At 31.4% G+C, this 27,985-nt stretch overlaps 1 protein-coding gene across 5 annotated transcripts in view; it reads left to right on the top strand.

Annotated features, from left to right (window-relative positions):
• LOC116426388 (dual 3',5'-cyclic-AMP and -GMP phosphodiesterase 11) overlaps positions 1-27,985 on the top strand; it is a 296,890-nt gene that overhangs the window by 229,876 nt on the left and 39,029 nt on the right. The window lies entirely within an intron of this gene.

Raw genomic sequence — 27,985 nt, 5'->3', positions numbered from 1 at the left:
TCCACTTCATCGTTTGATTTTATTGCGCGTACAATAAGAGATTTTCTAAGCTAACTTCCACAGTTAACACATTATTGGCCGGTCACGAGTTAACTTGTGTTTACATCTCCCATAGCTATTTCAATTTTTGGAATTCAGAGCAATATAGAATATTACAAATGCAAAATATTTAAAGTTATATACAAGATATGTTCGAAGTTTCATTTCAATTCATTATGTAGAAATAAAATATATTGAAGTTTATTTAGATTGTCTCACTTCCATATTTAACCCCTTGCCTTGTGATTTATTTCTTAACTATGACTATATTATTAGGAAAAGAAAGAATTTTTGTGTTTATTTTGTATCCACGTTTACTCCAAAGGTTAACGATTGATAATAGAAAAGTAATATTTAATTTATATGTAAAGAAAATAAAGAAGACATAGATTTCTCAAATTCAGTTGAAAATTTTCACCGCGAGTCTGACACGATATTGTAGGTCAAAGTTAATTACGGAATAATTACCGGTGACATGGGATAGCTCCTGCGTAAAATTTCTGGTCAACAATGTGTTAGGAGGTTAGCAACGGATTATAGGGGATCTCACAATAATTTGTTATTTATTGGTCATCAACGAGATCACAGTCGATGGCCAGTAAACTTCTGTTTATCGTTTTATTATGATTACCCAACAGAAAATACATTTAAACTTTGCGTTTTAGTTCCTCGAACTGTAGAACGGAAACTGCAAGTTATTGTATGGAAATCGAGTGTCAAGAACGTTTAAAAAGTTAATTACTCAGATAATGAATTGCCGTGGTACGACTCTCTTTGTTGTATCTACCCTGTTCTCTTTGTGCTGCATCTTTGTCTGGTTGACTTATAATTGAGAGGATTATCGTATGCACAATAGTAAAATGGTAATACTGACTATGGACGCAAGTTGTTGGGAAATCAAAACTTGAACAGTAAACATTCAAGCGGCTTCAAACTCCTTTCAACACTAAAACTATCAGGTCAAAATTACCTATTCCTGTTTTATTCTTCTGTCAATTATCAAAAATATAACAGATGTTTCTCTGAAAATTCATTAAAGAAATGGATTTAGCAATATGCAAACTGAATTTTAAATCAATTAAAGTTTCAGTAGATGCACTCTTGGACTTTCTGTAGAGAAATTTCAAAAAGTCAATGTAACTGCTCGGTATTTTTAGTGTCAATGTTAACAATAGAACTACCATAAGAATAAGATCTTTAGTGTCCTTAAATATTTTTATTGACAGATCATTTTTTAATTAATTTTTTAATTCGGTAACAAAGAAATTGGTAGAACGGTTAACCGATATGATTGTTCATTGATTTCAGTATTCAGAATATATTTAGAAATTATTGCTTAAAATTCAGACAAGTGGTTTTGTTCTCCATTATTTAAGAATTTGTAATTTTTAGTCAGCTGAAAATATTCAGTTTGAGGACCTTGAAAATTGCCAATATCCACAGTTTTTGTAAGACACTTTTGAATTTGTCATATATAGTACTTATGTTTTATATATTCATATATATATATATATATATTCATATCCTGATGAATTTTAATAGTCTTTGTCACAGTATTATAGTATTAATAGTAATAGTCACTACTATTTCCATTTTTCGAACAACCTGAAAAATTGTTCATATTTTTAATTAAAATTTGTAGTTTTACGCTATTTTCGAGCTCTGTAATTATTACAAATTGTTTTGAATTTTCGTACCAATGTTCTTCTCAACTTTTTAATTTATAGGTTACGTTTTAAAAACAGGCAAGCTATTCTACATTATTTTAACATTTTTTTCTCTGAGGTCATTCTTTAATTAATTCTTAATTGTGAATAACCGCGTTGTTATGATAAAATTTTCATTGTTCGAAATTCATTTGTTTAATAAACGGAATTGATACATCATTAAAAAGTTCTGCATGTTTTTATGAATTCAATTTTATAAATGTATATACGTATAGTTGTATTCAGATAAGCTCATTTCCCTCTCAAAATTTCAACTTATAACAGCCTTCTACCGATCATACCACTAAAAGCCACCCGACTAATGAAGATTGAACATATTTTCTTATAAAGGTCTGACTTCATTCTACGTCTTGCAAGTTTTTAACTCTTCGATATTCGTTCTTGTTCGTAAAAAGCGTTTATTATTCCGTGAAATTTGTTGGTTATGACTTTTAGTAATTAAACGATTTAAATTTGCTTATATTTGAGTTGTTATTACATTCTCAATTGATGCAGCTCGTAAAATTAATGAAGTGTACTTTCGCATCAGCTTTTTATTTTTACACCACATATAAGTTCTATCAGCATACCCACTATGTAACTTAATAAAGTTACTTATCTGCGATCTTTTCTGTGCCTTGATTTTTAGGACAATTTTCATATTCAAAGTGTTTTCTTTTTTGTTCGATGGTTTATCTCCTTTTATATACAAAAGAAGTTATGTTAACGTAAGAGTGCATCTTACTTCATAGGAATATAAAATCAATACTTTATTGTACGATAACCATAAACCGTATTTATATACTTCAAAGTACGAGGAAAATGATGGAAGTATGGTAATTTTGCTGAAATTTGCAATGCGATGCGATGCGATGCGAAATATAACCGTACCAACCCAAACAGGACGCAGACACCAGAAATACTAATAAAGACAGGAATCGAAGCCGAAGGCACAATTACGCATTTGATCATTTCAGTCGGTAACCATTAAAAACTCAATCGGTAACAGTAAAACAGATTAAAAGTGACACGTTCAGTGCCACTGCGAGAATTTCACCGATTGTATTTAGAAAATAAAAACAATGCTTGACAGTTGGATCAGAAATTTCATTTGTACCAAACGCAGGAAATGAACGAGCTGTGTTTCTATTCTCAAGAAAGTCAAGCAATCAGGCTGAACAACCGCGCCGGTGGAACAGATAGGTCAGCTTGGCGCCACCAAGCCGAGTCGCGGCGAATGAAGGCCGCTTGGTTGCACTCTTGCTGGCTACCTTACGATTCCTTGCCACTCAACACCAGCAGCACCATAATGTGACTGGCACTGTCATCATTTGCGGTAACGTGCGGATTCCACGTGACTAGCTGAAGGATTCAACGATCTCACTGGGAATTTACGAAATCGTTCTCTTCCTCTCTCCAGAAAATCTTATCGGGAAGCGGAGCCATCGGCAAGATTGAATTTCGAAGATTTGATTTAGCGACAATGGGAAATGGATGCTTCATGGAATCATTCAATGATTTTTATACTTCGATGAACCAGAAGAAATAGTCGTTATATTCAATCACCGTTATATAAACTGATATCGTATTCAAAGGGTTATATACAGGCCGTTTCACTAAGAATTGGCGTTCGATTATTTCTGCTGTTCCTGAAGATATGAAGAAATTTTATTATCAAACACGGTGCAATGCAATAATCTTGTGTGGCAATAATAACCTTTTCATAAGTGTAGTTTTTGAAATATTTGTAAAAGAAATATTATAATTTATTGCTGTCTCTATATATTTATTTGAGAATCGTGACAAATTTTTCACCGGCATTTGTGTTACCAAATATTTTACTTGTGAGTTTCATTGATTCGTGAAAAGAGGAGGAACTCCTAAACATAGGCAAATAAAACACATTTTTGGACTTAACTGATTATTAAGCATTTTAACTTTGAAAACATTTGAGTATTGCAATTTTGAAACACGATTTTTAAGAGAAATTTTATTAGTTTTTCGATCATTGAAAAAAATTATAGATCGCACAAAAAATATATTTATGATGAAATCTAGATAAAGATATGAAAAAATTGTTGTGCACAGCTTTCTTCAAATGAGTTTACTTGTGTTACAAGTATAATTGGCATCGATTTAAAATGCACAATTTAAAAAAAATAGCATTTTAATAGCATTTAATTTGTCTTTATATTTCCATAATTTTGTAATTAATTCTCGGTTGTTCGGTTGTACCTTGTGTTATTTTCTTCGGTTGCCGCTCGTTCGACTCAACTACATTGTCTCTCATTTTCTGATAATGTCGATCGATGTGCATTTAGAACAGTAGATAGTAGCGTTTCTTAAATTATCTTTAGTAGTGATATTGTGCATGTATTAAACACAGAACTGATAACATTATTAAAAATTTTAAGAATGCTTTTTTACCATTATCTGTTTCTTTAGGAGAGTTTTTTCAAATAAATACATTTTTATTATTACATTATCAGTATTTCGTTAGGGAGTGTTCCAATGAATTATCGTTGATAAGAATCTTATACGCGGGTTGAATTACAATCAAAACTTTTACAAGGATTCAAAAAATTGAAAGAAACCACGTACATGACAACCAGATGATGCTGTAGTGACCAGTCATTTATAACTGCAATTTTGCCAAAAAGAAATTTTTCGACGGATGTAATTAAAACGTAGTAATATTGAACAAAATTACTTTTAAAAAATTTATGTGTAGATAGATACATGCAAGTTTTTAATAATATTATAATGCTTGATAAAAAAACTGACTGCACAGTAAATAATAATGTAATATCCTTTTTTAAAATCCGGAAGCCGTAAAATATTCTAGAAGTTCAATATACACAATAATTATTTTCTATTGTTATATTTTATTAAACTTCTATGCTTTTTGGATCTTATATAAAATAAGATTATTTACCTTAATTCTCTTTAATATTGAAGGTTTATATCAGAAATGGATACGTTACTTTCTTCGTCAACTACATGCAGATAAACGTTGCATTGTTTCTAAGTGTAGAATTTTGATCCAAGTTCAATCGATCATCAGATAAAGCTAAAAGATATTTGTTAACAGAAATCTACAATTTCAAAAGACGTAATAAATCGTACAATTTAAGTCTTAAAACAGTTAAACGAGTATCACCGTTTATTGTGTATATAGTATATACTCTTTATTATAACAAAACGTCGACCCTTAATTGTTACAAAGTGTGTAGTTACCGATGGACACTATTTTCAACATTTCACATATTTATATATTGTATTTACAAAGAGTTTGCACATCAATCTAAAGTAATAACATTTTTTTATGCTTAAGATCACCTCAGGGTAATCTCTCCGGCATACTTAAATGCATTTTAAAGTCTGCAATAAGGTGTAGTTGTAACAAAAAGTTGGACAAAGTAAGCACGAAAAGAATTCTTATTTTACCCTTCGAAGACATTCAAATTATTATTTAAACATTTCTCGTATGATTAAAATGGAAGATTTAATGTCGTAGTACCTAGTAAATGAGATTCATATCGTAATATTGAACATAAAGTTCCTTAAAATCGTGAACATTACTCTAAGTAAAATTTTTTTTATTTTCAATAATGTCTGAACAATTATTCAAGCTTACTTCCTTTTGCACAAGAATTCTAACACTTACAAATCTGCATACAATACGAGGTTCTATGATCTAATGATGTAACTGCTGTGTAAAAACGTAAAATCGTTTTTTTTTTATTTCTTCTTATTCCTACGAAATGTTTTACATTCCAGAGAATTGATCTATTATATTAATGCTATAAGATTATATAGTATGGAATTCCTTGAATTGTTAACAGACAGCATATCTCGAGTGTCGATCACGATTTTATAACATGTTTACAAGTTTTCGATTTCATTCAAATTTTCCACGTGTTGCACGTTGCTGATACATCGCGTAAATACTTACACAGCTATTATCATTATCAGCCATTATCGGAATCGCGATCAGCCTATTCGTCTTCATTAAAATCGACATGTTCGTGCATCCGTGATGCCCGGACATTACCGCGGCTTAGTGAATACGTGCAGGTCTCGACATTAAATGTATTCGTTGCCGCGGGACTTGGAAAACGCCGTGTACCATTAATTGTGACTAACGTGCACCTCTGCTATTGATTACGATTTGTGATACACTGCTTTCGCGTCGCAACAGTGGGCTTGTTTCTACGTCTGAAAATCAACGAACCAATTTTTTACGAGAAACGAAGGTAAACAGAATTGTTTATCGAAAAATTATATAGGGTGGGCCACAAAGCGTCGTTAGCTTAGATTATTCTGCTATTAGCATTTCGATCGGACATTTCTTTAGCTAAAATAACAGTTCAAAGAGTGCTTTAAGATAATTCTACCAAATTTTTTGTCAACCTTCTTTTTCCGGACTTATTAAATTCACCTTCAGTCTTTTACAGGTAAATCTAAAATTTTTTCAAATCCATCTTTTGGGGGATACTGAGACGAATTCGACAAAGACCATAACAGATATTTTTTTTTTTCGATTTATAAGATTTTTATAAGATTTTTAAAGATTAGTAAAGAGGAATAGTAAGCCACACTGTTATACACTTTCTAGAGTTGCTGATAAATCAGTATTAGTCCTTATCGACTTGATCCCTCGCGTACTGTTTGTAAACACTTCGTTCTGTATCATGGGACACATTTAATGATATCATGTTATTTTACCTAACAAATTTCTGATCGAGCCGTCGCTGCAGAATAATCTAATCTGATCACGCTTTGTGACCCACGCCGTATAATCTTTTAAGGAATGGTATGAAGTAAACGCTTTGTTCGTGGTTACAAGTCTTTTAGATACTTCCCTTATGTTATTGAAACGATTAGAGTATTTTCATTTTCAACTCATTTATCACTGGATTAGTCGTATTTGATAATACATTTAATTAACGTGAAACTTTTAGATTTACCTGTTTAATAGAATATCAGGCAAGGAGTTGCTCAGCTTATAAAATTATCAAGAATATTTGAAATGTACTGATTATGTTTTACATTACAAACACTGTATCCATGCGTTCTGAAACGACTCTGTTATAGAAAGTTACAGAGTCGTGTAATGCAACAATGTATCTTATTAAAAACTTGTTCGCCTAGTATCTGGTTCGCGTATGCGATTAAAACCGTACAAGTTTTCACTTCCGTCTCATGTTCCAAGTAATGGGCAATAAGCAATATTAGCATCTGGGAATATTTATTACTGCGAAAGTTGTCCACTTTTTCAATGGAAGAAATCAAAAACGAATACAAATTATCTGAAGGCAAAGCGTGTACAATCTACTACTATGGTAAAGCCTTTAGTTTATTGACTCTTGCTGTTTTACGCCGAATCGAACTCGATGTTCAGATTTGATTACAAATATTCAACTGCTACGAATCGTAGCGTCGCTGCATGCGCTTATAATGCAGCGTGTGATAATATGATTTTAGTTACGTTTCATTATTATGATGTAAAATACTGAAATACAGTTGAACTGTGTGCACTAGACTGAACTACTGAGAATACTCGAGATTCTAATGAGTTTAAAATTAAATATAGCGTGACCTAGCGTTTCAAAGTGAAAACTTCCTGGAACTGAAGTTGTATAATTCTGTTGCAATAATTCCTTTTATTGATAATAATCGTGCAATTTTTTTATCAGTGACTGAAGATGTTGCAATGCAATACACAAAATTTGATTTTTTAATCGTCCATTCAATTACAAATTACTTTGGACTATCTCCAAAACTAGTACTAGGGACGATCGATAGGCGTGGCGTGATAATAAACCAACTAGTTTAATCTACGTTTATTTTGAATCACGGAAACCGTAGGTATGAATATCCTTGACGAAGGAAGCACTGATTGTGCAACAATTTTGTTCGACTTAATATACTTGCCAATTTTCGGCCACGGTTCATTTCAGTTAAATAATTCGCTGCTTTATGAGCGTCAAACATGGACGTCAGAACACGTAATTGCTAAATGTTATTTAAGGAGGAGACAGTGAAACAAATCGACTAAATAATATAGAAAAAACACATTATTTTAAGTAGTATTTTAAATGAAGTTTGGCACGATATAATCAATGCAACATGAATTTGTAATTATTTCATTATTGTTGTTTATATAATTCTTAAAATTCAGAAGAATTGTGTGTTACGTTCTCAAATTTTTATCTAGAATCTAGATTTTTATTGTCATTGTATGATGTACTAATCCAGCCTGCATGATAAGAATATCTTATTCGATAATTGATTCGACGATTGATTTACAGCTTTGGCCAATATTAATGTACTATTTATCAGCCTCAAAATCTATCGATAGTCGCAGTTACGATCACATTAATCAAATTAACAAATTCTTTAATTCCTCGAAAAAAACGAATTAATTCCAATGCAAATATGGATCTCATTATTAAGGATTTACTTTTGAGTTGATTAAAAATACTCAAATATTATAAGCTTCTATAAATATATACTTTGTACCATAAAAGCTAGTTCGATTTATAAAAATCTAAAAAGCTCTTGTAGAACTGGCAAATGAACGTACAGTTGCTTTCAAAAGCATTTAATACTATTGTTGCATATTATTAATAATTCCTTGCCACCGGAAATTTCGGTTATATCTTGCTTATAAAATGCACTGATTTTTTAAATAAAATATTAAATTACATTCAAGTTGTTGGAGACTTTTGTATATATTTTAATATTATTTCTTTACGTCTTCACTGCATCGCGATGTGTATTATTCTTCGATACATGTCTCACACAAAAAGTTTCCTTACAAAAATTGTGGGTGTAAATACGACAAATGGTGCACGTGCCACAAAACATGTTATCAGATGAAATATGCATGTTCATTGAAAGTTCGTCGACAATACTATAACGAAAGTAATATTAAAATTATCGTTGTATTTGATTGTGTCACTGCTTATGTGGGCCACTTTTGGTATTAATTAAATTCCTGAGCCAACGTTCAACGCTTTATACAGTTGTGCCTTGTTGGTGTTGTGCGACTTAGGACAGTCAGCAAGACGGTACGAAGCAGGGAAGTAATTTCGTCTTTGCCCTCATTAGCCGGCTGTCACTCAGCCAAAGACAAAGAGAGATAGTGTCGAGCGAGCGAAAGTGTTTAACATAAACACGATCACTGGGTGGACTGACTAACCGGCGAGCACTGTAACTTCTCCCATTCTATTATTCACATGCATTCTATTATTCCATGCACTTTTTTATATGCAAAACCTTAAAAAGGATGAATGTACTGTTTCGGCTACGTTGGATCGCAAAACGACTGTTAGAGATTCAAATCCACGGGCAACGGCGATTTCCAGAAAATTCTTTAATTTCTACAATGCAACACGAGGAGCCATAGCCTATCTAAACCCTTTTGAATTTCTATGCATCCTTGCACCGACAGAGACTGTTTCATTGTTTATACCGGCGATTTTAAGTTTATTACTTCCAAGAAAATAGGCTATGGCTTCTTGTAAAGTCATCTAACACGTACTGAGAAGTTCCGAACCACCAGCTAAAACCTTTTCCACCTCTGAACGCCTTTTCATTACGGGCATGGCCATTCGCGCGCCCAAATAAGAGGCTTGCGCGCTGAAATAATGTATTTTCGCGCGTATCCCATTTGACCAATGACAGATCTATTTAGTTCAACCGCCAATAGGAAAATTAGCCACTTCGAAGATTTTCGGAAGTTGTCGAACACTCCGCCACCTTTCCTTTTTTTCAACGATGAGTCTTTTCTATAAACTAGTCAGTCAGTCAGCAATGAGACTCCAAGAGCTCAGGAGCATTTTTTAATTTACGTTTATACAATTTAGCGATCAGGGTCATCATACAATTGAAACTCCAAGAATCAGCTACCTAAACAGTCCACTATAATTTTAATAAATAATTCAAGTTATTTGGAGTTTACTACATCTACGTACTGCTAGGAGATCACTTGATGACTAGGCTGAGAAATTCAGCTGATTAGTTTTCATTTTCTCTTACTTTTAATTCCTCATATTCTCGGTCACTGATTTACTGATTTACGTGATCTGTCAATATCGTTGCACGTAACCCATCAAAAGTCTGAAGCTGTGAACCAGAAAAACACCACTTGTACTGTCCGTTGTAAAAAATATACTGTTCTTTCATGTATATAAAATTGCAAAAAAACGTTTAATTTTTCCAAATTTTTAGAATTTTCTAAAATTTGAACTTTATATGAAAGATTTTATTTTGCAATTTTATAAACGTGGAAGAACAATATATTGTTCGTTTAAACTGTTTTTCGCTATCTTCTATCATTTTCAAGATAATCCATGGAAAAGAAAAGCTTGCATTTTTTCAAGGGGTGAAACCACCCTTTCAAAGTGCAATTCCGCACGAAAAAGTTGCATTTTATTAGGCTTGATTTACTCTTCTTACAGACAGTTTCATAATTTTTCGAATTTCTGGGTTCGATTCCGTTCCGGGTCAGACGAAACTGCCAGGTTCGCTGCAACGAGGACGGTACGTGTGCCGTTTCAATAGACATTGAGTCATCTTTGAACTGTACGTGAAAGAGAATTGGAGAGCTATGTTGTTCGATGGCAAGTCAATCGCAGATAAGGGCTCGTTTGCTTTCGTTCTATTCCGTTTGTTCATTGTTACTTCTCTGTCTCGAAATCTTGTGCTGTGCTAGGTGTATATAGTGAGAGTAGAAATAAGTCATTACTGGGATCGCCAAAGTAGGACGGTAACGAGGTAACTTCATACTTTTGTACTTACAAACTTTTCCGTTATACTTTTGTTAGTAATTGTGCCGAATCATAGATCTATCTCCACATGGACTATAAATTTTTTAACAACTCTCATCAATCTTCTAACAACACAGCAATTATTATTAGATTAGGGAAAGCTTCACAAAAAAAGAAGAAAATAAAGAAATATTGAGAAGTGTTCTGTTGATTTCTATTGAATGCAGAACGAAATGCGAAGGTTTAAATCTTCGAAGCTTTTTAGGTTAGGTCTGTTACATCGTCAGCTTGCAAAAAGACAAAAACCTAAACGCGAACTATAGCAAAGTACGAATGATATGTTATTCTTTCAACCTAATATTTGCATTGATATCATCATATGAATCCGTAAAAAATTACGGTTATTGTTCAAAGGAACAATTATCCTTTTGTTTATGAAATTCTATATTTACATTATTTTATATTTTAAGTTGAGAACAGTTCGATTAATTTTAATCGAATTTAGTTTAAAATGATCACTTTGGAATCTCACAGATTATTAAATATGAATTACAAAAAGTTTTTGCAAGAAATTCTAGAAAAAAGACGTTGTCTTAAAAAGTATGGCTTTATAAGAAACTTCTGCCGATGGAAAAAATATTACCGAGACACGAAAGGTTAATATCTATTTTAATGTTATCTCGTGAGCTTTAAATTTTCTTCGTATCGTAGACCATAAACGTTCTGTGGGATTAATGTTAGCACTTTACGGTAGAGTTTTTATGCATAAGCTATATCATACAGTATTCAGTGATCTATGCAGAATGTTTTCGAAAGGCAACATTTTATTTTAAAATACTTTGCCCTAAAATATATTTATTCAAAAATATTATGCTCACTTTAATCTGTCTTTTTTCTACAATATATTATCTCTGTCAATGTAGCTTTTTACAGAAGTTAATCTTTTTCTATATTTACTTTATTATATGGTATTTTCTATCGAACTGTTTCATGGAAATTGCTTTCCTATATAAATTTATTTCTATATACAATTTTGGACGAGTATTCTTTTCAAAATTGCAAGTAATCATAGCTGTCAGTCTTGAAATAGAAGTGCTTCGTATGTTTTTTTATTTCTTTTTACTTGTTATTTATTAATATAGTAAGTGTTTTATCTCTAAGAATTAATTTTCTCGCATATTCTGTACAAACGATACTAAAAGGCTTGTTTATCTATAAAGTTTCAATATCAATCCACATTTGCATTTATTGGTTTCGATTTTCTTCGTAACTTTACGTAATTAATTTACATAATTACTGTTCTCTATGTAAATTATATGTACAGTTTTAGAATAATTTTGTGATCTCTGTAAATGATATGTTCGTACATAATATTTTACTAATTCTATATATGTATGTACTTTTGGACTTTTGGATTTTGTTCCGACTTTGTCTTCACATTCTCGAAACTTGCATCTTATTTTAGTTGCAGTATTAATTTTGAAATTCGAATCCAATGTGTAAGTATTTACCTGTATTTCATTTGTTAACACACTGTAATGTAAATTTTCAAATTTTTTCCCGAGGAACTGTAGATGTATAAATTTTAAAAAGTAATAATATGTATAATATAGATATTATATACACCTACACTATTTTTAAGAGAAAGTTCAATTGTGAATTGAGAATGGGTTTACCAGAATACACAACATTGAAATAGGTTGGTATCCATTGCATGGATAATTAAATTTATCATGTGAAGACAATAATTTCGTCCTGCCTTTTATCTGTCACACTATTAATCTATATTATTTAATCGTGTTGTTACTATTTACGAGTATCACTTGTATTGGGTTTATGTGTATGTTTATTATATATACAGTTGCCTATAAATTAAAAGTAAGTTCAAAAAGTGCGTAACGTTTAAGAGTTTTCAAACTCTTCAAACAGTTTCATTGTCGATTATATCAGAGTAACTTTTTGCAAACAAATTTCCGAATTATGCACAATAATTATTTCCTGCATTGTTTTTTGAATACATGGACACTTATGAAAGTAATGGATGGAAATAATGCTGCGAAAACTGCTCAAAATCTAAAGAAAACATTTGGGGATAATACTGTGAATGAAAAACCAGTGCAGCGTTGACTTGCAAAATTTCGTTTCGGTGATGTTTCTTTGTAAAATGAATCGCGCGGTAAACCCGAAACAGTAGTTTACAACGACGTCTTTAGAATTAATTAATTCTAAACATTCAGAATTTTCCAAGGAAGAATATATATTCATTAACCTGTTAATTATAGAATTTAATTTAAAAAATCTCTGATAATGCTCGCAATGAAATCAAATATTGAAGTGTATTAATAAAAGTTAAAGTAAAATGAAGAAGAATTGCATGCTTATCTGAAAAAATAAATAATTCATCGTTGAACGAACTAGCACGATGACGTGTATGCTCGTCGAATGCAGTTAAGATAAAAGCAGTAGTAGTTGACCAGTTATGTCAAATTTTCTGCGTGAATAACAGTAAACGGTTGCATCTTTATTAAATAGAGAGACTCAAAGCGTGAAAATACTATTTGAACTCCCTATATTATGTAACAAAGCGAACTTTTTTGAAATAGTTATACAATCAAAATTTGATAGACATTTCTGAAAATTCTGTACTCGCGTCAGAAGTTGATCATCGTTGAAAACGAGAAAACAGTAATTGAACATATGTTAGTAGTTGACCACATAGTAAAACGAAAAACAGTAAAGGTGATTACTTTAATATCGTTTATTTACAACGATTATGACAAATTACAAGTAAAAGGACAAATACACATGAAAAAAAGTTCATTTCTTACCATGAATTATACACCGTTTCTTAATGACAACGTCAAGGAAAGTACAATACGGAGACATACAACAAACATCAAGGAAATAAATCGTTAGTTTTTACCATAAACAATCTAATTCAGATAAAAGTGTTTCAGACTTGGGTCGGTAGATGCTGCAGCATATCTATCGCGTATTTATCGAAATATTATTACTTTTAAAAACCTTATTTTTCACGTTTTCCTGAAAAATGGTCAACTACCGATACCAGGGTAATTGGTGCCTTTACCTTAACCGGTTAAAAACATGTTGGCAGACATGTATCGAATCGAATAGAGCATATTTTCATCGAATAAACGTCTTTTACAAGATCAAATAAGGTCTTTCATTTTTCCACAAAATCCGACGTTTCCTATTACACGGCCCAATACAACGAATATGAAATCCGGCGTGCCGTTCTCGAATACAGAACGCCTGGAAGGTATCAAAGCTATGAAACAGCTGACGTACTGCTTTTATGCGGCGAATCTGTCTGTAAAGCGGGTTCCACGTGCTGCGTTACACTTTCTAGTTTATCGGCGATACAACGTTGGTTATAAACGCGGGAGAACAGAGTTGCCATAGCCATTGTTGTGTACCGTCAACGCGGTCGTCGAAGCTCATGGAAAAATACGGGTACAGCTTACCGGGTAAAATTCCTATGTACGTGGCTGGTGTGTCTCCGCTGCAAAAAGTCCCATGCTAATTCAGTGTTGAACGGTCGGTCTCATAACGGATGAGTTAGCACGCTTCACGATTCTCCGCAACGCCGAGCTCTGGGTCCCGATTATACCGTGAGGGGGATGCCGTGACAGTAATAAACTTCCACGGTCTTTGTATCGGACTAGCCGAGCATCAGCTTAATTTCCTTCTTTTTTCTTTCTATTTCCGAAGTTTCTGAAGTTTTCAAAGCGACTTGAATGATCCGTATTGTTTCAGCGACCACCGTTCCCCCTTCCGACGAGTTCTAAAGGTTATTCACGTGTCGTTAATGTGGCTCGTCTGTCTAAGCTTACTTTTTTGCATAACTCGAGAGAATAACGTTATTATTATGTACACTGCGGAAACTTGTGCGTTTATAGCCTTTTGTTCTCTGGGAAACTTACAGGTAGCGAAAGAATTTTCATTGAATTGAATGTTATATTGGCTTGACGCAAAAGTTTTGACGTTTTTCTTTATGAGAAATGAAGAGTTTTTCAAATATTTCTATCGAATTTATTATATAGTTTCTATTGGTTGTTCTTACTCTTTGCCATCTTTCTATAAGCTTATTTATTCCGTCATTGTAACAATGTTGTGATTTAGAAAAGCAAATAAGAATTGACACTTGGTAAATTATTTTATCAGTATTTGAGGATGTAACATGTTGATAAAATAAATAAATAAAATTAATTAACCAGGAACAAAAAACGTCAAAATTTTTGCATCAACTCAGTATTGATTTACGTTGTGAATGTATTACTACCAGAACTTTGACTCAGTTTTTTTCTTGATTTTCACTTTTGTATAAAATTGAATATGAATTAAACGACCACATTAGGTATATACTTAACTGAGCTTACGTCTCTATTGATATTCATTCTAGTAATAAATGTGATATCTTTATAAGACTTTATTTAAAATAAATTATAAAGGTATTCTAACGTTCTGAAGTGAAATACTGAATATTAAGAAAAATAAATTATATTGAATATTTCAAAACGTTTTTATTCGACTAATAACATACAAGCGTCCCGATTATGTGTGTTGTTTATGTAAAAATTAGTCGATAATGCAAACATTATTAACGAAACATTTCCCGAAGGTATGGTTATTTGAATGCCTTATAATAAATGGGATGTATCTACATCTATAATAGTTTATCCAGACATTTAATATTTTGTTATTATTAAAATTTCCTTTTAATGTCTATTTGGATTTGGCACTACATTTATTCATAATCAGTTTTCTATCAATGTAATCCATTATCTCTGAAAAACAAAATAAATTTCGAAGTTACTTAACACAATAAAATATTAAAAAGTTATTCAAATTTAAACCTTAAAACCAACAGAAATATCAAATAACTTATGTTCAGTAACTTAGTAATTTTAGGAATGACAAATAGTACTGCAACGGTGCTGTTTCGGAGTTGGAGTATTTGAAAACTAGCTCGAGAATAACTCATTTATCTTATAGGTATACGAAGTTACGTTTAGTCTGAGTTTTCAGTAGATTATCCCTAACGAATCGTATTTTGTAGGATGTTCCTTCGACAATACATGGAATCACTGATTTAATGTGACGTGAATTAAATCTGAATATCAGATGAGGATATTTAAAACAGAATGAAATTAAAGAAAATGTATATAGGGGAAAGTTGAACAACATACGTGTAAAAAGGAACAGTACTTTCAATGAAACTTTGTATCATATTTACGAATATTCTACATTCAAAAGTACTAGAATAGAAAGCTCGAGCATTTCATTATTTTATAAGCTATTTTAAATTATTGTTATAAATGAATATCTCAATGTATATAAGCTATATGACGGTGAAATATCTGACAATAAATTAATGTCTTAAATAAATATTGATATACTTTTCTAATATTTCGAAAATGTCATAATATCATAAACGGTAAATTTCTATTGTATATCAGTCAATGTTACTTACAAAGAAAAGAGGTGGTTTTATTTGAAGAATAGCTGCAATTGTATTTTACAAGTATATCGTTGTATTTATAAGAAAACACTTGTTTCAGAGGTCAATAAGCCTTATTATACTATTTCATTTTTTCCTTTGTTAGGTAAATATATGTTTCTGCAAAAGTTTCATCCCAGTTGCATCAATCGTTTTCTAGAGTTACTATCTTCCCTCAGACTCGTGTGAGAAATGTAAAAAATGCCATATAAAATAAGTTTTAGTATGTCATACCAAATGAAAAATTCAGGAGTACTTAAAATTCCAACCATCTCATTAGTGAGGGTGTTCTAACTTTCAGGCAGTAAACTTTTTATAGGCAGAATGTAATTTAAATTTTATGCACTTTTGTTAACGAAGCTAAATTTCCAGTAAAAACAAGTGTATTCCTTTATTCATGATGTCAGTATTCATTTTTAGGAAACTTTTACACTCGCATAAGTATTGTTCCATCCAATTCTTTATGCTTTACGCTTGCGATTATGCAAATTAGAGAACTGTTCCTGTTTTCAGTGTCTGTTCTATTAAACGTATACGATACGAAGCTCCCAAACTCCCATAACAATACGTGTAAATTGCCAGAAACTAGTTTCTAATTTAGCGGATGCAGCTTTCGGTGAACTTGTAATAATAATAAACAATGTAGTCAGGTAAAAAGGAAAGAAGAAAAATTTGCCGGAACTCTAGAGATACCTTCAGGGCAAAATCAGTATCATCTTGACACACTTCAAGTACACGGAATTCCTCTCGTCTTCAGAAACTAAATACATCTGCACCGAATACCTGATCTCACAGATGGGAACTTCCCATAAGGAAATGTTTTCTTCCCGTTTCTCTCAGTCGAAAACTAGATTTTCGACGACGTTAAACTGTTTGGAAATTAGTTTTCGTATTGCTTTGCACACTATACGTATAAATTAGATAGTCGTAGGATCATGGTAGGTACAGTTGAAATTCATTAAAGTGAGACTTATTGTATCGATATAGTTTGTATCTTTCGACTTTCTTCTTTACGAGGAATGATCTTTTTACTGGTTATACTATGATCGTGGAAATACTCCGTACATTTGTTCTACAGATTTTTTACAGGAATTTAAAAAGTGTAAAATCGTGTAACTAATTATTAAGTGTATTTACTAATGAGTACACTGTTTGAAATGCTTGCTTGTCAAACAGTGGGAAGTCTGAATTATTTTAGCAACTTATATCTGTAAATTAAAGATATTTTACAATTTATTAACCTGAGATATAAAATTATTCGGACATATATTTAATTATTTAAATACGTATATTGCAAATACGTTAATATCGACGAAACTATGAAATGTATAAATAAGTATAGTATATTGAGTTTCCCAGCAATTAAAAAAATTATGAAACATTGCGTGTAAGTAGAGTAAGTCAAGCCTAATACGTTGCCATTTTTTTCTGCCGAATTTCCCTTTGAGGAGGTGAAACCATCGCTTGGAAAAACTGCAAGTTTTTCTTTTCTATGTATCATCTTATGAACGATAAGAGATAGCGAATCAAAATAGAAATAAAAAATACATTGTTCTTTCTCGTGGATTATCTTGAGAATAATAAAAGGTAGCGAAAAAAAGTTTAAGTAAAAAATATGTTGTTCCATCACATCTATAAAATTGCAATATAACATTTTCGAAATTTAAAATTCGAATTCAAAATTTAAAAAAATTTAAACTTTTTTCGCTGTTTTTTACGTGTTGAAGATAAACCACAGGAAAGAAAAATTTGCATTTTTATCAAGGGGTGGTTTCATCCCTTCAAAGTGAAATTCAACACAGTAAAAATTGCAATGTATTAGGCTTAACTTCCTGCATTTACACACAAAGTTTCATAATTTTTTGAATTTCCGGGTTTCATACCTTTCCTTGTCAGTCTTAACAGTAATAGTGAACAGAAGATAGAAGAAACAGTAGATACGACGTTTTCTTTTCTCAAGTAGTACACAAAACTGTCATTCGATTATATTTACAATCTATGTATGTAACACTAAACACGTTTCTGCTGTCGCTTTGTAGCAAATGTCTCGCGCCTAATATCCACTCACTCATTCGTCATTATCCATCTCTTTCGATATTGACATGGCCGTAACTAGATTCGTTCATTAACTTTCGCAATGCTAACGATTTGAGTATTACTGCAGATAACTGGTCCTAGACATTTTAAACTAACCGTATATCAAGTCATAGTACGATTATTTTACTTTTAAAGAAACTTCCTTCAGTAGTGGAATTAAACAACGCAAAAATTAAAATAAGATTCATTTTTCCATTTTGTAATACATATTGTATAACATGTCGTACTTTCTTACCCTTGAATGATCATTATATATCATTTATTGATTTTTATATGTATCATATATATCTCTACTGAATTTTATATTTTCTATACATTTTGTATGTGTTTTGTGCATGTTTATCTGAATCCACATATGTCGCTAATTATTTGCAACTAATTTTTTTTAATTAAATCTTGAATGAAAAAATTATACATATGTTTTATATTACCATTTACTTGTGATATGCAGTCAGAACACGGTCTCTAAGAATTCGTTGGTTTTCTTTAGTTTCCATACTACGTGATAATTGTTTATCTCTGTAAGCTCCAAATATTTTTGTTATTTACTTTCTACTTGAATAAGTGTAACTTATTTGTTTGTATTATCGAAATTTTTTATGTTCCAACAGTAAGAAATATTATTACTGTTTAAAGATTCAGATTAGTGGTTTAATATTGTACGGAAACAATATTCGTTATAAAAAATACTCCTTTCTGGGCTTTAAATAATGTAGTATATAATATTTAAAATACTTTCGTGCATAGTATTTTAAATAAAAATTCAGTAACTCTTGAGTATATCACTGAGATTAATAAGTAATTTCTGTTGAAAGATATCTATATTTTTTGCAGTTTTTCGGAGTTTGGATTGTTTGCACTCTAACATAAACAAATAAAGATCAGCGTGAAATATTTAATAGTCAGATCAGTTTCATGAAGATTCGACTTTAGTTTGATTTCGCTTTAGTTCCGACTAAAGATGTAATTGCGGTAAATGAAAATAAACATAACGAAGAAAAATTGATTTAATTTTTACAAATTTAAAAAAAATATATAATTGTGTCAAAGCTTTATTTGTAACAGCAATAAGATGGATAGTGCTGACTTACTAAGAAAAAAGTCCAAGGAACGTTGGAGCTAAGCAAATCTTTTGAATTATGAGCAAGATAAAGACTTCGTCCACAATTAAATTCGTTAATTGGCTCTCAAGAGGTTCAGTTCACTGGAATGAATCCCAAGACCCATTTTTCACGTATGCGGGGTCAATTTGCCAATGGGATGAGATACTTTTTGCGTTTAAGGTTACTCGTAGGTCATCCTGTTATAGGTCATCAAATTAATTACCATGTTAGCTCAAGTGGCACATCTGAAATAAGAAGGCGCATTAAAGAAGAAATCATTTTTACAAGCAATTTATCTTTTTAGATTTTTCATACCCTTATTTTTGTTCTTGCATATAAAGTTCGTAATAATGTTTTAAATGTACACATATAAATGAAATATAGTAGGTTCTCGATGGTATTTACTGTACATTTTATTTTTATTAATCTGACACGAATCACATCTAACATGTGTCACATTTAATAAACTATATTGATTTAACCCCATGACCTACAATATCGTGTCAGACACACGACGAAAATTTTAAACTGAATTTGAAAAATCTAAGTGTCATTAATTTTTTAAAAATATAAATTGAATATTATTTTCTTATTATCAATCGTTAATCTTTGGAGTAAACATATTCATAGAATAGGAATGAGAAATGTATCTTTTCCTAATTAATTATTAACGATAAAGTATTTGTATCTAACTTAGTTAAGAAATACATCATAGGGCAAGGGGTTAATGGAAAAAGTTTTAATCCAAAATTGCCATTGTGTTTCGTGTACATAACTTAATAAATCAAGCCGGATACAATTAACGAAAAATAACGTTATTTCTTTTCATAAAGGAAGTAACGGTTAGATTCGGTTGGATTATAGCGCCAAAAAATCATGGTTGTCTCTCTTTTACAAGTGTTTATGGTCTAATGCTCTATGGGGAGAAGTAAAGGCGAGATCAGTTTGCTTGAACCTTCTATTTCCAAGTTACTACGGGAGACACAGTCATGAACCTGATCGTGAAAATGAAGATCGACGGTATAGTAGCGTTGCGGAAATGCTACATCCTCCATGGCCACGCAACATCAGGGACATTGTGATGTCCTACGTGTACAATACGTGACACGGAATCGAGACCATCAACCAGGGATAGCTCACATCACGTTCCTGTTTTTCCTTCTAGCAACAGAGCCATTCAAGTGTGACAGTTATCGATTTCGTTAAAACTTTGCGCAGAGGTAGAACATCGAAAAATATTGGACACGTATCACTTTTTGTGGGTATTGTTGGAAGAATGGCAAACCTCAAGGTTCCAGCTGAAGAACACGTTTCATCCAATACCTTGAACGTTGCAGAGTCGCGTGTTTTCGAACCGTAAATTCATATTTCAATAGCATTCATAAAAATTTATTTAAAAAATACGTTGAAAATCGACGAATGCTTTTAAGTTTTACTTGAAACGTAGTAAATGCGTTGTAAGACTTATTTAAATAAAATTGTCTCAGTAAATATGGTAATTCATATTTACGAGGCCCAAATTACTCAGAATAGTAATATTTTCTATTGTAATGTAATTTAAGTGCATTGTATAGTATATATTTACCTTTATAATTTATTAGCATTGTATTTTAAAAATATTGAAAATTTAATAATTTTTTTAAAAAGTTCAAATTTTTAAAAAATTCTTTTGAATTTCGGAAATTTTATCTTACAATTTTATAGACGTGAAAGAATAATGTACTTCTTGTCGCTATCTATTGCCGTTTTCAAGATAATCTGCGGGAAAGAAAAATTTGCAACTTTTCAAGGGATGGTTCCGCTCCTTCAAAGTGAAATTCAGCACAAAAAGAATTGTAATGTATTAGGCTTGACTTACTCCACTTACACACAAAGTATCATAATTTTTTGAATTACCGGGTTTGATAGGCAGAGGAATACAATGAAAAATTGTGTCAACATTTCCTAATTGCAACTGTTCGAGCTGCCACCAACGATACCGTATCTTTCTCTTCTTCCTTTTCCTTGCAATGAAGAGTTTATCGCTACCGTGGAGATCGTAATTTTGATCTTCGTGTCCGTCCGAATTTTTAGAATCGACCCAATAAAACTGGATTGAACTGTCACTGTACGACCAACGGAAATATCTAACGTGTATTCACTTATACATATACCTTGTATTATGGGTACCGAAAACTAATGTCGTTCTTTAAATATAAAGTTTATTTAAATTTTATAAATCGTACATGAAACATTCAATCAATGAGCTAGTCGCCGACGTTGTTTGCGCCATTTTGCCATCTGGAAACAAGTTTTTGTATGTTTCCTTTTTAAAAATCCCCTGCTTTTTCATTAAAATACTTTTGTATTTCATTCTTGATATCTTTATAACTGGAGAATTGTTTACCATTTACAAGATGCTGTAGAAGTCTAAATATTTGAAAATCGGATGACGTTAATTGTAAGTCATAAGAGTAGGGCGGATGCGCTAAAGTTTCCCAGTCAAGTTCTTCGATTCTTTGCTGCGTAACTTTTGCAATATGTAATCTCGCATTGTTCTGCTGCAGTATGACATCCTTTCTGTTAACCATAGCAGGGCGTTTTTTTTTGCGATTGCACTGCTTAGGCGAGTCAGTTGTTCGTAATAATAATAATGTTCAATAGCTTGTTTGAATTTCTTATTTCACTACGGATACTTTCCTTCTGTCTACTTGAACGAGTTTTAGGATTGGTTCATGATGCTGCCTCTAAAATAATGTTACAAAATTTCTGTAGTATTTTATGTATACGGTGAGCGTTAGATTTGTCCGAAGCGTATAGTGCATCAATATCTTTGTCAATTTTTGCTTGAAATTAGGACCAGTTGGTTTTGTAATATTTCCATCCGGGCATATTTACTTTTGCTGCCCACACAGTTCACTCATGCTCTAATATTTTTGAAGTTCTAAAATACCACGGTTAATTTAATGGGTGATCCACAGCTAAGGAATACACAATACAATCATATTTATAGATAACCCATCTGCATAATTCAAAGTAATTGCCAATGACCCAATTGGGTTAACGCAACTGAAAATATACAACAAACCAAGAGATTGGTATTAATGGTATTTTCGGGGTTTAAGAGTTCAAAATAAATATCTCCTTGCAAATTCCACCATACACATAACTGCGTTTTATTCGCATGAATATTCGGTTTTGGAATTGGACATACGGGGCCCATTTTCCGCATAGCCACATCCTTCCAATTTTGTCAATATGTCCTTGCACTGTATACCTCGATGCACCAAGCATTTTTGCAATCTCCTCAATTGTCAAATTTAAATCTTTTTCAACTACAGCTTTCAATTCGTTGTTTTCACGAAGAGACGTCTTCCTGATCTCTCATCACCTTCTAGACGAAAGTGCCAGTTCCGAAATGTTGTAAACCATCGTTCACACTTCCAGATATTTAGGACTCCGGATAAACGCTATTAATATTGCTCGATGCAACGGTAGCATTTTGTCTTTTACGAAATTCATAGAGCTTACAATGTCGGATATGTTCCTTCATCATTTTATACGAATTCATTTTTTTAAACGATAATGAACCCTCCAGAAAAAATTGAGCGACCTATATGCACAATGTTTAAGGTTATTGATTCAATGGCAAATGTTAAACGGAAACGACATACACTAATACTCCTTAAATTCCACAATTTCGGGCCCCAGCAATGGGATTTAACCGAGCAGAAAAAATAGGAAGAAGTGATTTGCTTCTAAGAATTGGCTTGTGCACAGCGTGACAAAGTCAGAGAACCGATATAGCAAAAACGAGATAGATAGTCCGTCGAAAATCGGACATAAACATGCGATGAAGAAAATTCCCATTGCAATAATTTTAATCTTATCTTCTCAAATGTAGTGGCTGTGAATTTCTGAGATTATTGTGATTAGAATGAGTCCAAACACGACGTAAATCGGACTAGTTTTACTGACTTAATGTAATTAACGGAATTAAAGGTTCATTTTCCCCCAAATAGATAAAACTAGACTGATTTACATCGTGTTTGGATTCATTTTAATGAGAACAATCTCAGCATTCCATCGGTACTGCGATTGAGAAGGTAACGTTAAAATTATTGCGATTGAAATTTTCTTCGTTGCATGTTTACACTTGACGCATGCGGCATTTCTTTGACCTGTGCCTGTCTCTCTTCCCCTCATTGTATTTATTTTCTGTCCTGCCTATTAGGATCATGTTACACTGAGCTCGAGACAGTGAGTAGTGGGAGAAGTGTTGGGATGGTGCAGTGGAAGTAAACCGAACAGATTTCTCTGGAATTTAAGCCAGCATCACTGTACTTTCCGCTACCCCTCATTGGGGGTTATAGTGATTAGGGGTCCACGTATTCATAGAAGTCATACGTTTCTGAAGGATACATTACACAGTGTACATGTCTTTTTTATCTGAAGGGTTTCAAAGATTGGCGGATAAATTTCTTTTGTATAATTTATTGTATTTTTTATAACAGTAGTTTTAAAAGTGTCGCAATCTAAATTAAAAGTATATTAATTATTTCTCTTTTATACTCTAAACTATATACAAAAATTATAGGAAAATTAGTTACATTATCCAAGATGTAGTTACTGTATATACATTATTAATTCGAAGAGCTGTTTTTTAATTTCTCTTCTAAGTTTTTGGGTCTATCGAATAACGGTTCACTGCAATGCGGTTGGTTGTTTATCAAAGGGCGATGCAAAAGACTCGTAAAGCTTTCATATCTCTATTCCGTTCGAGCAAAGCTAGTCGTAACACCTACATACACGTACATACGTCTCGCTGGCTGCACAAACTACAAGGCAAAGTCACGAGGCATGCAGCTATGCACGTGCTGAAGCACGTTTTATCTCTCATTTTCTTCCTTCTTTCTCACGGGACGATGTCTTATGAAATTGCTTAACGATTAGTATACAAGTGTTACAGTTTTTTTTTACTAAACCTGATAACACTTTACGTATGAGCTTCCTCTATCATGTATCACTTGTGAAATAATTCGTGATGTAGTATTTATTTACTCATATATGTATGTGAAACATATTTTATCAATTATGTTTTCAATTTCCTTTGACTTTTATGTTATAAAGTTTTAATTCTTTTAATAGCAAGACAGTGTGATTTACCTTAAGTTCTACGAATCTTGTGATAGTTTCCGTTTAAATAGATATCTTAATTAACACCATTTCTATCGAAGATGTCAAAAGGAGGCATCTTTCAAAATTGTAACTTATAATCATTTTCTTAGTTTAATCATTGTTTTTCAATTGAATTTTGGACATTTCCTATAGTTAATTTTATAATCCTTATTGGAAATGTCGAAAAGTCAATACAGAATATACAACTAAACTTGGAAAATAATTTTACGTTAACATTTCAAGAGCTGTCTTTTGAAACCTTCGGTAGAAATAGTGTTAATCAATATGTAAATTTAGTACTAATAATTTTTATAAATTACACTTATTATCGTCATCATTTTATCTTATTTTATTATCAGGTTTAAATGTGACTTTGGTAATCTTGTTATTAAAAAACTGAATTTTATATATTAAAAATTTCTTTCCATTATTCTCGCATGAGTATTTAGAAAATATGATATTTACGTAAATTTTCAATGCAATAATTCGATTCGAGAAATTAATGTGGAATTCACGTATAGGAATATTAAATTGAGAAAATAATACGAAAGTCACAGCTGAACCATAAACGCAGCCATTGTTCCGAACTCTAGAAGCCGAGTGCGTCTATCGTCAAGGGTGGCTCGTAGGGGTAGTGGTTTACGACCGTATTATTCCACGAGTGAGGAAGTAGATGATAATGCAACGAATTATTCGTGAACCTGAATTTCACTTGTTGTATTATCCACGTACTATTTCCTGCACGTAAAATTTATAAACTGTGGTTTATGATGTTTGAAATCATTTCGAACAGAGTTTTTATGAAGCAAAAATATCTTTATCTCCATAATACAGCTAGTCATAAAAATATTCGGAGTAGAACATGATGCTATCAAAAACATAATAGACAAACAGAAAGATTTAAAGCACGTATAAAAAACTTGAATAAAATGTGAAATATAAGTGTGATGGATATTCAAAGAATTTTTATGTTTATTAATAGATAAATGAAAATGTGTGTTATCATTACCTATTATCTTTATCGAAAGTTATTCTTCCTTAGACTACAATTTCAAAATCTATTAAAAATTTATGAGATACTTTGAATCGAAGAATGAGCATAATACTGATAAAGGATAACCTGTGTAAAGATTAAAAACTGAATGCGAGTGAACTTGAAAACAATTACATATTTTTGTTATGTCTAAACAACTATGATTTATGGTAAAGGTGAAAGTTACTAGTAAGTATCAAAATTATTAACATTAATTATAAACGATTTTTATTATAAGCAGAATATAAGTTTTTTATGTTATTCATACGGTTTTGTAACGCGATAATAGGGTACGACCTCACTTAATCTTAAAGATTGTATAATTATTTCAGTTTGGTTATATAAGTAATGCATATTTGTAAATTATAATAAATAATCAGTGCAAAAGAATTATTTGAAATTTATCCCTTTCGTAGTAAACAAATGTGTACAATATCAAAATGAAATGTAATTTATTGTCAGATTACTTTTGTTTCTTACTGTATGACATGATTCTTTTCATAATATCTTTATTGTTTTTCACGGTTCACATATGTATTATTGTGTTATTGCAATTAGCTAGACAAATCTTAGATACAAATGATATAGGAATAAAATATTTATTTTTACTAGCTTATCATAAGTGTGATTATTATAAAGTAATGTAATAAAATCTTCATATTTTGAAGTTACAGTAGAACCTCGATTGCCCGACTTAACTGAACAACTAACTATCTAGATAAATAAATACTTCATTGAAATCCTATTGTATTTGAAAGTTTTTATTTTATAGAAGTATTGTCATAAATAAAATATGTTTTGATTTCTTTTAATACGATTTAAAGCATGACTGAACGTATGTACTTATATGTTATATATACAATAATAACGGACGTTGCGAATATCTAACACGATAATTTAACTTTCTATATGTAGCCAGTAAGAAAATAAAGAAATTACTTCTCTTATCATACATAAGTATATATCTAAATACGTACTTACATTAATAGATTTGCTTAATTATTCTTCTCATGCATGTTATGTTGACATATAAATGCCATTGAAAAATGAAAAATAAATATAGACAACAAGAAATTCGTAATTTTACTGAGTTTATTAGTAATTACCATCACTAGTTCTTTTTTTTTAATAAAAAGTTTACTGATTTGCCTCTAATACCTTTAAATATGTTTATATTTACGTATAAAATGGAAACGACAAATCTCATGGTCTGACTTTTAATATGTACGATGTGAGATATTGAATTCTGAATCGTAGCAGTCACTTTTACAATTCCATGGCTACTGCCCATCGCGTAGTCATGGAAGCGATGTTCTATGTCATGGCCTGGAGAATTACTGAGCCCAAGAGGGGTGTTCGCTTAGCAGACTCATTGAATATTACGTCGTTTAGCGTATCTGGGGCCAGGAAGCTAAAAGCACACGTGTTTGCAAAAAACATTTCGTAATAAATTAATCTTGAGTATTTGAAGTTTTATGATACTTTGATGACAATTTGAAATACCGCATACATTTATGTACTATTTACAAAATAACAAATTTCTATATTATAAACCTCACTAATATTAATCCCTTGACTTACAATATCGTGTCAAATTCATGACGAAAATTTTCAAATAAATTTGAGAAATCCAAGTGTGATTTTTGTTTAGATATAAATTAAATATTACTTATCTATTATCAATCGTTAGGCTCCGGAGTAAAAGTAAATATATAATAAGCATTAAAACTGTTTCGTTTCCTAGTAAATTATTAACGATAAAGTAGTTGTATCGGGCACAGTTCAGAAATAAATCATAGGGCAAGGGGTTAAGTAAACAGTTAAAATATGTATAAAATGTTTCTAAAATAATTTTAACATAGTTTTCGATATCAACCACTGTCATATTAAATTACTAATGTAGTTATTATACTTATGTCCACTTATTCTTTTATCATGTAGAATAGTTTCTCGCTGATTGTAGAACTGTCCTTCATAAGGTTAACCAAATTCTACAAATTTTTAATCTGGATATCTTTAATAAAAAGATCTCAAACGAAAATATTTTATTCCAAGTTTTTCTATTCATTTTTGCATCTACGTTCATCCACTGTCTCACCTCACTACATTATATGAAGTATATATATAAATTAATAAATAAAATATTAGTAGAATAATATTTTCTCGTAACTCGCATTCGAAAAAGTTGAATTTGAATTTTAACTAAATTCGCCTCCTTTCTAATTATACAACTCTGTATTTATGTATATTTATTTAATCCTACATTAACGGGTTAACATAGGGTGATTCTAAATAATAACGTAGGCCCCAGTCTCATTTAAATTGCCAAATACCTATATTGTCAATTGTTTTTAATAATATACTGAATCTTACAGATGCCTATTTAACTATTCTTCGTATATGTAATTCACCTTCATAAATAGATTGTGTTTTATTAGGTATCAATGTTATTAATACGTTCGCTGCCAGCGCTTATTTCGGTGACGATTTGCTCAATTATAATATTTTCTTCAACCTAATAAATCTTCTAAACAAAATCTTAGAAAAAAGGA

The sequence above is a fragment of the Nomia melanderi genome, chromosome 12 (assembly GCF_051020985.1).
Source record: "Nomia melanderi isolate GNS246 chromosome 12, iyNomMela1, whole genome shotgun sequence".
In the NCBI taxonomy this organism is placed as follows: domain Eukaryota; kingdom Metazoa; phylum Arthropoda; class Insecta; order Hymenoptera; family Halictidae; genus Nomia; species Nomia melanderi.
This window is presented reverse-complemented; position numbering and strand designations above follow the sequence as displayed.